The sequence below is a fragment of the Mus musculus genome, chromosome 13 (assembly GCF_000001635.26).
Source record: "Mus musculus strain C57BL/6J chromosome 13, GRCm38.p6 C57BL/6J".
Lineage (NCBI taxonomy): Eukaryota > Metazoa > Chordata > Mammalia > Rodentia > Muridae > Mus > Mus musculus.
This window is the reverse complement of record NC_000079.6, coordinates 49,843,413-49,855,917: the sequence shown is the minus strand read 5'-3', so window position 1 is coordinate 49,855,917 and position 12,505 is coordinate 49,843,413. Positions and strand designations below refer to the sequence as shown.

Here is a 12,505-nt window from a genome sequence, read left to right as displayed (position 1 = left end):
AGGAGGAAGAAGAAGAAGAAGAAGGAGGAGGAGGAGGAGGAGGAGGAGGAGGAGGAGGAGGAGGAGGAGGAAGAAGAAGAAGAAGAAGAAGAAGAAGAAGAAGAAGAAGAAGAAGAAGAAGAAGAAGAAGAAGAAGAAGAAGAAGAAAAAGGTAGATGTTAGGGTTTGTATTTTGTTGAGCCAGGGAGTGGCACCATTTGGAGGTGTGGCTTTGTTGGAATAGGTATGCCCTGATTGGAGTAGGTGTGTCACTGTGTATGTGGGCATAAGATCCTCACCCTCGTTGCCTGGAAGTCAGTCTTTCACTAGCAGCCTTTGGATGAAGATGTAGAACTCTCAGCTCTGCCTGTGCCATGCCTGCCTAGATACTGCCATGCTCCCACCTTGATGATAATGGACTGAACCACTGAACCTGTAAGCCAACCCCAATTAAATGTTGTTTCTTATAAGACTTGCCTTGGTCATGGTGTCTGTTCACAGCAGTAAAGCCCTAAGACAGTAGACATTCCTGATAGAATATATGTATATTTCTTCACTCGTTGAGTTTGAAAATAATAGTAAAAACTGGCACCACCTCTTTTAACTAGTCACCACAAAAGATCACAGCAGCACTCACTTCATGTGGAAAGCCTTTGTGTGGGCAGAGACTGGATGTGCTGGTGAGTTAAGGCACTCACCACTACTTCCACCTCTGCTGTTTGCATTGCAGTATCCCTGAGGCACTGACACTCATCCCTGTGCAGCCCTAATGTAGTTTCCTGATGGCTCTGCTTCCATGGTAACCTTTACTGCCAAGCCTTGAGCTTCCTTTCCATCCCTGAGCAGATGGCAGATGTGTAACACAAACCTGGGGAAGTCAGACAACCCAAATAAAGATCTGTAAAATATCGATGACAATAATTCTGAGCCTGGGGCTACTTAACATAAAATAGCTTGATGCCCACAGCATAGAGGAACAAACAAAATTATTGACAAAATGTAACACACAGTAGGTGAATAACACCCACACAGTCCGGCCCTGGATCATGGGGGACACTGTGTTGAGGAATAGAGCGATGCCTGGATTCTAATTGTTGACTTGGAGACATGGATAAGTGTATTAAGATCGAAACTAAGTGTTTGACTCCAAGAATAATAGACATTATTTTAAACATTACTGTAGGCAAAGAATACACACTATTACCTCCCCAGCTACAGTTTACTGATAAAAATTACACAGGCTGCAAATCATTTCTTCATGTATCCCCAGTGAGCCTCACCCCTAGAAGCACCTCTACCCACTGGGTGGTGACCCCATCACTCACTAACATGTTCTGATATGGAAAAGTAAAATTCACCAGTGAAAACAAAGTTAACAGTGATGACTGATGAAAGTCCAGGATACACGTCTCAGACAGAATTCCTCCCAGACACACTCAAGAGCAAAACAAAAGCTAAATTCCAAAAAGAACCATGCCTAGGACACAAGAACAGTGGCAACACAATTAAAATTTATGGAAATTCTAAAATACAGCCAGTGAACAAGAATAGCCTTGAACTTAAATGCTGGTTGACATAGCATACGAAAACATGGGAAGCCTACTACCTGGGACCTGATGCATTCTGTATACTACAGGAGTGCTCTGCTTACCCATCAGCTCTGGCAGTGGGTAATCTGGGTGCAGCTTGGACAGGGTCAGTCTTTGGGGAAACTGCCAGAGCCCCCTGTTGTGCATAAGGGACAGTCATGTGGGGCGGTTCAATGCTTATATTTCTCCAAGGGCTTCAGTCCAACTGTCCAAGATGGGTACCAACCTTACTGCCTGGGGGTTATACAGCAGATGAGTGTCCTGCCTCATAGTGTTCCCAGGACTATCAGCATGGTCTGGGAAATGAGTGCCCTGGTCATTGATAACCTGGTAAGGTAGCTGTGCATCACATGAATTGCTCACAGCTTTAGAAGGTAGACATTGAGTACCTCCCTCACTAAGGAAAGCTTGCTGCAGCCAGTGACTGTGTCTACTCAGAGTACAGTTGCTTCACAAAGGAGAATGTCTAGCAGTCCCATACTCATGTACTGCAGCTCATGTAGGTCACATGATAGGGCAAGAGGTAGGAATATACCTGTCACTGGGTTGTGACCATTACAGGGTTACAATATTTTAAGGACAATCCTGCCCAGTTATCTCTGCTTTACCCCATTTTAGCACTTTCAAAAGAACTTTCTATATAACCACAGCACATGTCTGCTGCCTGGATCAGGACTGCAAACACCTGTGCCTCGGTAAAGCCATCTCCAACTTTCAAGCAGGTGGAGTACTTATGAATCAACATACTAGCTAGGGTCAGTGACCATGACCACACAAAGTGCTAATATAATTGCTCAGATAGGTTATCTTTTTATTATTATGTATTATAGATTATCCTCCAGTAGAGAACATGATTCTCTTGCCACACATGTAGGCCTCAGTGTACTATCCACTTAGTAAAACCATTCAGCAGCCATGTTTCATGAGATACAGGAAATCATGCAGTCTAAGCTCCACCCTCATATTGCTGACTTCCTGTGCCAGGCCTCTCAACACAATCTGTAATGCAGGAATGTACAAGACATTTAGGTTTCCTGCTGTTTATCAGTTTATGTCAGATATGTGCTGCCTTCCCTTCATGCCTCAGAGGTTACAGAGGTCACCTGAGACATTGTGGCATTTGCATAGATTAAATGAGCCCAATAGCAGTCACAAGAGGACCAGTGAGCTGTGAAGCCTTGATGTTGTGAATCCACATGCTGCTAATACAGAGCAGAGAAGACCCTTAAATCTAGATCTAAATAGACAGTGGTTGATTCATTACAAACTATCCTGAAAATCTTGTCAGGCCATATCAGACAAGTATTCTTACTTCTTGGGAAATGGTGCCATGCCACTGTGCAACAAATAAATGCCTTGTTTTGGGGGTCAGAAATTGATTTCTTGTATTGTTGAAGATGACTGATTCAAGACCAAGATACAAGAGATGTAGGGTGATATCCACCTGATATTGTTGTCATACAGTCTTGCATAGGACTGAACTCAGTTCTTCCAGCTGTTTTCTGGGTGTGGTATCTTCTCTAATGGCTGTATGAACACCAAGGCCTTGTCGCCTCCTGAAGGCGGGGCCTCTTCCTTACACTGAGACTAAGGTTTCCACAATGTTGGAGGGAAGCAGGCTCAGCTCTGACAGCACACAAACTACAGCTGGTCACCACTAGCTATGCCCTGCCTGAGCAAATCCTTCAGGTTCAACTGACACATGATAGTTGTCAGAGAGGTTGCTATTAGGAGGAGGAGACAGGGGAATCGGCACTTTAAGACCATACATACAAAATATTCAAGGAAAGTTCAGAGTGAGTAAATTTGTCTTCTCCATGGTCTACATCACTAATACATGACAAATTGTTACTCTTTGTTTTTGCATGCACATGTGTAACACAGCAACTGGGGCGCTGAAGCTGAAGCAGTGTCTTGCATGTTCTTGTTACTCTTTGTTTTTGCATGCACTGTGTAACACAGCAACTGGGGCGCTGAAGCTGAAGCAGTGTCTTGCATGTTCTTGAAGCACTGCTATAGCTTACTCTAGACAGCTGTCACCTTTGCATTTAAGTGGAATCGTCATGGGAACCACAAAGAAGCAGCCCTATGATGTACACTAGCAAACTTCCTGGGAAGATTCTGAGAAATCAAGGAGGGCTTTGTTAGCAAAGATTCAAGTGCCACAAGGAAATAAAACTTTCCTACACATCACCATACTTAAGCCTAGGCTACAAATTCTAGGAGGCAGAAATAGGATTTTTATGCCAACCAGAGGAAACCTGTGTGTATCACTCTGAGCTGGGTGGTAGATTCTGGGGCACTGTACCCAGAGAACCACCCTTGACCAGTTCTAGTCTCATCTCCCCATCTGCAACCCCCCCCCCCCCCGCTGCTATGTGTGTGTTTCACCTGTGTGTACATGTTCGTGTGCAGTTTCTCATGAAGGCCAAATGTCAACCTCAGATGCCCCTCCTCTGTGGTCTTCCACTTTGTTTTTTGAGAAATGTCTCCCACCAATTCTTGAGTTCACCAGTTCAGCTCTTTTCTGTGCCTCTCCAGAGTAGGGATGACCACTGTATGCAACTGTATGCAACTTTGAATGTGGTGCCAGGACTAGAACTTTTTGGTCTTCATGCATTTCCAGCAACTGAGGCATCTCCCAAGCACTGCCCCCAAATTCTAGTGTCTCATTCTACAGAATGTGAACCATGATGGTTAGTCTCTTGACACTATAATGGGCTGCCTGCCAATCGTGCAACTCCCTGGAAGGTCATGTCTGAGAGTCCCTGTCCAGAAGTCAAGAGGGGCCTGTTGACCTAGATGAGTGTGAAGTGGGCCTTTGTGCTCCCACCAGCAGGTGACCCAGGATGAAGAGTAGCACTAAGAAAATCACTGCCTGGTGAACAGAACTGTCACCAGGCTAGTGGGGAGTTTCAGCTGGGTGGGGTCGGCACAGCTCCTGACCTTCTCTTTCTTACCAGGACCAGTCCTTTCTGGGGCATCAAGGTGGCTCTATCCCGTCTCTTTCTGAGCTTTGGGAGTTGCAGGTGATCATGCATGTCCCTTGGCACTTTTCATCTTGGGATAGCATTGTTTCTGTTTCTGACTCCTTTCCTCTGTGTCCAAACCTACCCCTGCTTAGAAAGACCCTGATCATATGCTTAGGGTCCCCTCTTCTTGCCTTCTATTAACAACATCCACAGCAACCATAAGTCCAGATACGATCCACCATCAGTTCCTGAACTTGAGACTCCACATAAAAGTTGGGGAATGGACTGTGGACTTAGCTCAGTTGCAGAGTGTTTGTCCACATGTACGCCTGAGTTCTCTGGCAGTAGCACATAAACTGGGCAGAGTAGCCTATGCAAGAAAACGATGCTTTTGCACTAAGATTGTTTACCACCTCAGTCTGTCACCCATGGCACAAAAGTGATTCTGCATGAGCTCTGCTGCAACTAGACTAGGAGAAAGGAAATACATGAGTTTGTAACAGCTTGGCTGATCTCGGGGAACTCTGACAATAAAAATTACTAAATATCATAACTGAGGGACTGAAACCAGGGCGTGACTAAGCAGAGAGGCAGGGACTCCAAAGGTTCTCCATGTGAGCAAGGTCTGAGGGGGAAGGAAGGAAGGTTTTGTATTTATTTTAGCATTTAAAGGTTCTTATAGTTGATAAGTTTTGTCGAGTAATCCATGATGCCTATAAATAGTTAAGCCACTGAACTAAATCTGTCAAGTATAAAGGAGAAAAGTTTTTTTTTAAAGATCCATTATAAAGACATAAAATCTATCATATTTTGTAAATTATAATGTTATTCTTCTATACAAACGTATTCTACAGTGATCTAACCAAACATTATAATAAACTTTAAGTTTAGTGCCTGAGCCTCAAGGTTTCTAGTAGTTTAATGAAAGTCAAGAGAATTGCTGATAGCTATTTGACAGAGAATCAGTAAGCAAATATATCATTGAAACAACTGATACAGTAAAATTAACGTCAAGCAGGCAAGCTTGATTTACTGGGCACATAAAAACTTCTGTGGCAGCAGAGAACACACCACCACCACCTAACACACGAGGACTGTCTACAAGAACCAGATCCAGGTTGGGCTGCAGAGTGAATTTCACTGGCCTAAAAATTGTCACATAAAACAACAAAACTTTGTGTTACATTTATTTACTGTCTGCACATGCGCATGAGCAGGGCCCCATGTGTGCAAGACAGAGGGCAAACAATCCGTGGGAGTCAGTTCTCTGCCTCCCCCTATGGGTTCCAAGGATCAAATTCCAAGCCTCTGATGTGGCAGCAAGATTAAAGAAAAAAGTGTGTGTCAGAGAAGCCCTCCCAGGTATCAGCCCCCAGGCTCTGGGTCATGCCACTAAAGGGACTGACTTCAATCCTAACATATAGGAGCCTGAAGCAGGAGGATTGTTGTGACTTGGAAATCATCTTGACTACAGAGTGAGACACTGTGATTTAAAAAAAAATTGAAAATGCAGTGACTAGAAACAGTCAAAGCAGTTATATCCTAACTGGCTGACAGAGCGTGACCCACCAGCTCTCAATCTGAGACTTGTCCTTCTCCTGGAGCCAGGGCTCCTAGTCACTGATCTCATGTCACTACAGCTTTATAGATGTGTTCTACCCACCAGCTCTCAATCTGAGACTTGTCCTTCTCCTGGAGCCAGGGCTCCTAGTCACTGATCTCATGTCACTACAGCTTTATAGATGTGTTCTTCCCAGAAGCATCTAGAAGGGGCTCTGTGTTAGATTTTATTGCTAATTTGATACAACGAAGAGTCACTTGGGAGTCTCAGGTGAGGGATTGCCCAGATCAGCCTGTGGCCATCTCTCTTGGGAATCGTTTATATTGATGGTTGGTGTGGGAGAGCCAGGGCTAGTATGAGTGGTACACATATACAGCCCTTTATGAATGCTGTCAGGAAGGATAGACCATACTAAAAGTTGCATGGACATAGTTACACACAATTCCCACATTCACTCTCTGCCTGAACACATGCTTGTATCTACAATCACACGTATGTATCCGCGAACTCATTATTGATGAAGCATTTTATTATCCTAATGTTTCACAGTTATGTGTGATGAAACAAAAACAATGACTGAAAAAAGCACAGGCTAGTTTCTACTCTTAGAAATACTGATAGCTTCTGAGGTACCCATTTTCTAAAGACACCTGAAACAAAGCCATGAGGAAAAAAAAAAAAGAGAGCCATCATGATATTTTTTTGTGTCTGGGCATGTGTGGGCTGTGGCTGACTAGAACACTGTGTGTGCCTGGGGTTAGAGCTCGGTACAGTAGACCATATATATACCCACCCAATGTGGGGACACCCACCCAATGTGGGGACACCTTCCAGCTCATTTGTGTCTACAAATGAGCCATCTCCTTTTCTGCATGAATAAAATTTTCAGAGGATTCTGCTTGCTGGCATAGTGTATGTTGACATAGCCACTCAGAAACAGGTACAGAGATCTCCGTAATGACTTGGCTTGCCTGCCTTCTTTCCTAGAGACTGCAGAACCTTGTTTGCTCTTTGTGAATTCTGAACTCAATTCCAGCATCCTTTTGCTCTTTCCAATCAGGGCCAAAGTCATGATAGCTCCTTTCTGGAGGTTCTGAAGGGAATTCTGCATTCTGGATGAGGATGTGTGTGTGGTACTGGGTACACCCTTCACAGCATGAAGTCAACTGCCTACTCTTCAGTAGACCCATCTAATGAGAAGAGAATCAAATTCAAACACAATTTTGCAGGACCTTTCACTAGAATTAACAAAAATCGCAATTACTGCAGTTTGAAAAGTAGATATCACACATTAGAAACAGAATCATTTCTGAAAGATGAAATGTTAACTAATGATTTTTTTCTTCTTCTCCATACCCCTGTCTACTTGTGTCTGTGTCTGTGTACAGGTGAGTGAGTTTGCATTTGTGTTCAAGGGCACATACATGTGCTTGGTTTTATGAGAGTAGAAAAGAGTTCAGCATCAAGCCTCTCTCTCTGTAACTCTTTACCTTACTTTTAGACAGGCTCTACTTGAAGCTAGAGCCTGACAATTAGTCTACAGCATCTGTACAGGGAGTTCCAAGGTCTGTCTGCTTCCATCTCCCTAGAGGTGGGGTCATAAGGCACACACTGCTCTGCCAAAGTTTTCTGTGGTTGCTGGGGGATCTAACTCAAGTCCCCCTGCTTGTTTTACAAGATTGCAGACTATGGAACTGTCTCTCTGTGATAAAGAGGGGCAGACTTAGGTGGTGAAACTCTCATCAGATTTCTCATGAGCCTAACACAGGCCACAAAGAGCAGATTTTCACACCCTGACTGGTCAATCTCCTGGTGCAAATATAAGAAGCAGGTGAGGCTGGTGGCAGAGTCCAGCCTCTGTGGAGTTCATAGGACTCAGGAGAGCCTGTGCACCCAGATATTAAACAGTCCCTGTCATGGTGAACAGCCTGGGGGACCAGGCAAAGTGGTAGGGAACATTTTCTCTTGACTTGTGCTGAGATCATGAGTGTGGAATTGAAGACTGAAAGGGAGTGGGCAACCATGCCCAGTGCTTCCAAAGGCCCCAAGGCACATGGGACTTGGTTTCCTGGAAGTACTGAAGAGAAAAGGTCTGGCTGATTGGAATGGTATTCCTAATGGCTCCCGGGAGCTAGACCTGCAGGGGCTGAGTCACTTCCTACTGCCTCAGCCTTCCTAGTGAGGAGGGATGGGCAGTTTGATTGTTCCATTTCTCTGCTTCCATGGTACTCAGCCTGATTTCTTCCATCCCACATCCAGGCTCAGGGGCCAAGCTGTGAGAAGCTTTCAGGGCTTAAAAGTCTTTCCCAACCCAAGCAGCTCAGAGCACTCCCTGCCAGTGTGAACTAAGTGTCTCACTTTGGTCTACTGAATCTGGGAGGGTCATGGGCTGGGAGTTACAGTGAACATTTTCCCTGTTTGAACCTGAGTGAGGCATAGCCTCACTGTCTGGCACAAACTGACTTGTTAGACAACAGCAACATTAAACTCACTATTTGGGCTTTGAGAACCAAGTTCAGGTTCTCTATGAGAGCAGCACCACACAAGAAAGGATCTTCAGGGAAGAAAACCAAACTTGAAAGGCTTCTCACATCATCCTGTGCTAGGGATAAGTCTGAGCTTCTTCAAAGAGGCTTTCTGGAACATCTGCAAGGGATGAGAGACATGGATGACATTTCTCTTCTGTTAAAATGCAGAGTCCAAGGGTGTGTTTGCAACCTTCAGCACACACGATGATGCTTGCCAAGGGGATATGCTTCTAAGACCAGAGATAATATGGTTAAAAAAAAAAAAAAAAGGATCCAGGCTCTATCGGGAACTGGTGTTACCATGGTCACTATCTACAACATAAAGGATCCAGGCTCTATCGGGAACTGGTGTTACCATGGTCACTATCTACAACATGTCTCTGACTTCTTTCTAAGCCCCAAGGCTCTGGAGAAAGAGCCCCAGGAAACCACATGTCAAGTTCCTCATTAAGATGACAATGATGCCCAATTCTCCTATCACTGCCACCAGGACCAGGCAGGCTGCTAGGCAGAGGCAACTTTAGCTACAGGTAGCAAGGTTTGGCTGAGCAGCTGTAATAAATAAATAAATAAATAAATAAATAAATAAATATTAAAAGAGAAAGAAGGAAAGAAAGAAAAGAGAGAGAAAGGGAAGGAGGGAGGGAGGGAGGGAGGGAGGGAGGGAGGGAGGGAAGGAAGGAAGGAAGGAAGGAAGGAAGGAAGGAAGGAAGGAAGGAAGGAAGGGACATTACAGGATACCCTAGCACAAAATTTTGTTCCCTAGGACTGAGGCTGTAGCCTCTGTAAAGAACAGCATGTTCATTTTCACTGGTGGTCAGAGACTAAGGAGAGGCAAGTACAAAGCCTGTCTCCTTCCATTGTGACCTTTGCTGTGTAGAGACACCAAGCAGGGCCTCTCAATCCAGACTGGGCTTGGTCTGGCTGAACCTACTCGTTTTCCTGGCAGCAAGCTCTGGGGTCCGATGGTCAAAAATGGCTCCCTACCAACATGTCACCCTGGAGCCTCTTACCTCCCACCTCCCACCTCCATTATGCTTGTCCAGCTGTGACAGAGCAAAGACAGTTTCAATGCTGAACACATCAAATAGATCCAGCAGAGCAGAGACCCGAGAGGAAGGCTGGTGGGTCTCTGGAGCTGACAAGTGAACTTCTAAACCCTGCCTGGGGCCACAGAAGACATCATGCCTAGGGCCAAAGGCCTGGCTCAGACATGACACAGTTCCCTGACACAACTTGTTGTTCATTCCTCAAGAACAAGCTCCTAGTCTCTAGTATGGAGAACAGTGCTTCCTCCACCTAGAGGAGGAAGTGTGTGGGCAAGTGGAACTTGTGCGTCTAAACATCCTGATACCCAGAGACAGCTAGGAAATGCATCAGTTCCCTACCAGCCAGGTGTGGAAGATATAGATAAGCAACTGGTGAAGGTGCTAGATTCAAGGACCCTTCCTCTCCCTAACTGTCCGTTCTCCAGTAGAAAACCAAAGCCATGAGCGGACAACATTCAGGGAAGTTAGCACCACATGCATACCTCTGTGTGTGCCCTAACAATGTGTGCTCCATCATGAAACTTGCTGCCATGGGCTGGATGGACTTCATCCCTAGACACCTGGCCTTCTCTTCACCTAGGATGGCCACAAGATGAACACCAATCAGTCATCACAGAAAGCGTGTTCAGAGCTGTGCCAATATCCCTGCAAGGAAGGAGGAGATGAGCTGTTAAGGTCTGACTGCCACAAGCTCACGTTCTGGGCACACCCCAAATATTGGGAAGCATGGCCAGGGCCATAACAAAGCAACCCAGTTTTCCTTGAGAGTACCTCATAAATCACAATCAGACAGACAGACAGTCTCTCTCCCTCTACCCTCCCCCCACTCCCTCTCCACTCCCCTCTACTACCTATTGATTATTTCCCCAAACTTATTTCCAAGAGGTCAACAAAATCTACCACCTTCCCGGCCCTGGCTTCAAATACTCTGAAGTAGGAGCGGAGATCTGCCCCAGTGAACACCCACACCTAAACCTGCTCTGAGCACACAAGCAAGACGATCTGTGCCTCTGCCTTGTTTCCCATGTGGGACCAAATGGGACTCGCCACATGGTCGGGGTTGAAAAGTATGATGTAATGCAGTGGCTGGACAGTGACATTGGCAGCATTCATGCCATACAGCTGGGAACATGATTTGGTTACCCCCTTCAGAATATCCCAATATGCCAAAAAGGCCTGGGGCCAGAGGGTGAGAGAGGTAAGCCTGCTACCAAGCACAACAGACCAAACCCCAAAGCAAATCAGTGGTGCCTTCCCCTCTGGGTCAGGGCATCCTGCATAAGCCACTTCCCTCTTATTTACTTGGACTAGTGGTATGTCAAGACCAGGCTTCAGAAACCCATCTTTTACCACAAACAGATACTTAGTGGACTCAAAATTACCTCAAGTACATAATCTCCACAGACTACCCCCCTGTATTCCTGGTCAGCTGGTAGGTCCCCATGGACTCCAGGAGTTACACCCTACCAAGAAGGTACCCAGGGGAGCAGTGCAGACACCACACCAGCAGGTGTCCACTCAGCATTACTGGCTATCACCATGGTTCTTTCTAAACCTGACCCCTAAGGTGGACACTAGTTACAAAGTAGTCCCACAGCTGCTGCCTGTAGAGACAGTGCTGAAAAGGCCTACCTACCTTGGCACAGTGAACCAAAACAATCTCAAAATGTAGTCCAGCAAGCGTTGAGGAATTGTGTCTGTGGGACCCTGGGAGAGGAAGGGACATCATCACAGGAGGCTGAAAAGACAAAGATAGACATTGGCAGAGCAGCAGTCCAGTGTCAGAACAGACAGGACAATGATGGGTCTCCAGGGATGGATGTGGCTTTCCCTCTCTCCTGCTATACCCTGCCTCAGCAACCCAGGACGGGAGCAGATTTCCAAGCCAATAGCATACACATGTGCCTTGGCACATGCTGGGACCCTCCAATCAGGGCTTCTTCTCGTGGTGGGACGAGGCCTGCGTCCTCCAACTCCACTACTCTGGGGAAGTTTGGTCCTTTTGTCCCACTCCCTGCCCCAGCCCATCATCCATCCCTTTCTCCTCACCTCTCTGACAGGAGTTTCCTCAAGGCAGGCTCTACTCCTGCCCCAGTTCCCTTCAATTCCTCCCCTTTTCAAATCTCCCTTCTCCCGCTAGACTCATGCAGATTATCTATTTATGTCCCACAGGAATTGTGAGAGAGAAGACTGGAGGGGGTGCAGGGAAAGGGCTGGTGAGAAGCCTGAGACCTGTGTTCCAGTCAGTCTTGCTTTCGGGGGTAGATGTTCTGCAGGAGCTAGGGAGGTAGGCCTTCATCAGGTGAATGTCACATGGCACCATCTCTCTGTGCAGCCAGCAATGCTGGGCTGAGCAAGCAGGGAGCCAACAGCGAAGACCTAATGGAAGAGAATGACTATGGGAGCCTGTGCCCTGGGTGTGTGGGCACGCAGCACCCTGACATTCTGGTCTGGCTCCCTTCAGTGGCTGTCCATCTGCACCAGGTCTTGTCTACTTCGCCACTTCAAAGAAGACACATGAAAAGGCCTGTTATTCATCTTGCTATAGGCAGGCCTTAGCACTAAGCTACCTAGCTGTAGCCTAGTCCTCCACTTGATTCCTCCCCTTCTGAACCTTTGCCCCCTTTTGCAAAACTCTCCTTCCTCCTTTACAGTCTTCTGGTCGCTATGTTCTGCTATCTACATCTGGTCCAACATTCCAAGGATCTACATAAGAGAGAGACGGTAAGCTTGTTCTTTCTAAAGAGATAGACACCCTAAGTCTTGTACACCATAAATTAGTATAATTTGTCATTTGCAAGGGGCATCAAAAGGCATTAAAATAAAA

General features: G+C 46.0%; 1 protein-coding gene across 7 annotated transcripts in view; it reads right to left on the bottom strand.

The window, feature by feature from the left end:
• Positions 1-12,505, bottom strand: part of Gm272 (predicted gene 272) — a 121,323-nt gene that overhangs the window by 31,860 nt on the left and 76,958 nt on the right. For 6 of the 7 annotated variants that reach the window (XM_006516992.3, XM_030247493.1, XM_030247494.1 and 3 more), the window contains 4 exons: positions 11,911-12,057; positions 11,315-11,416; positions 10,161-10,323; positions 8,594-8,747 (listed from right to left, as the gene is read on the bottom strand). The gene's annotated coding sequence lies outside the window, so the exon portion shown is untranslated. The remainder of the gene's footprint in view (positions 1-8,593; positions 8,748-10,160; positions 10,324-11,314; positions 11,417-11,910; positions 12,058-12,505) is intronic. The other variant, XM_030247495.1, reaches the window with a different exon arrangement.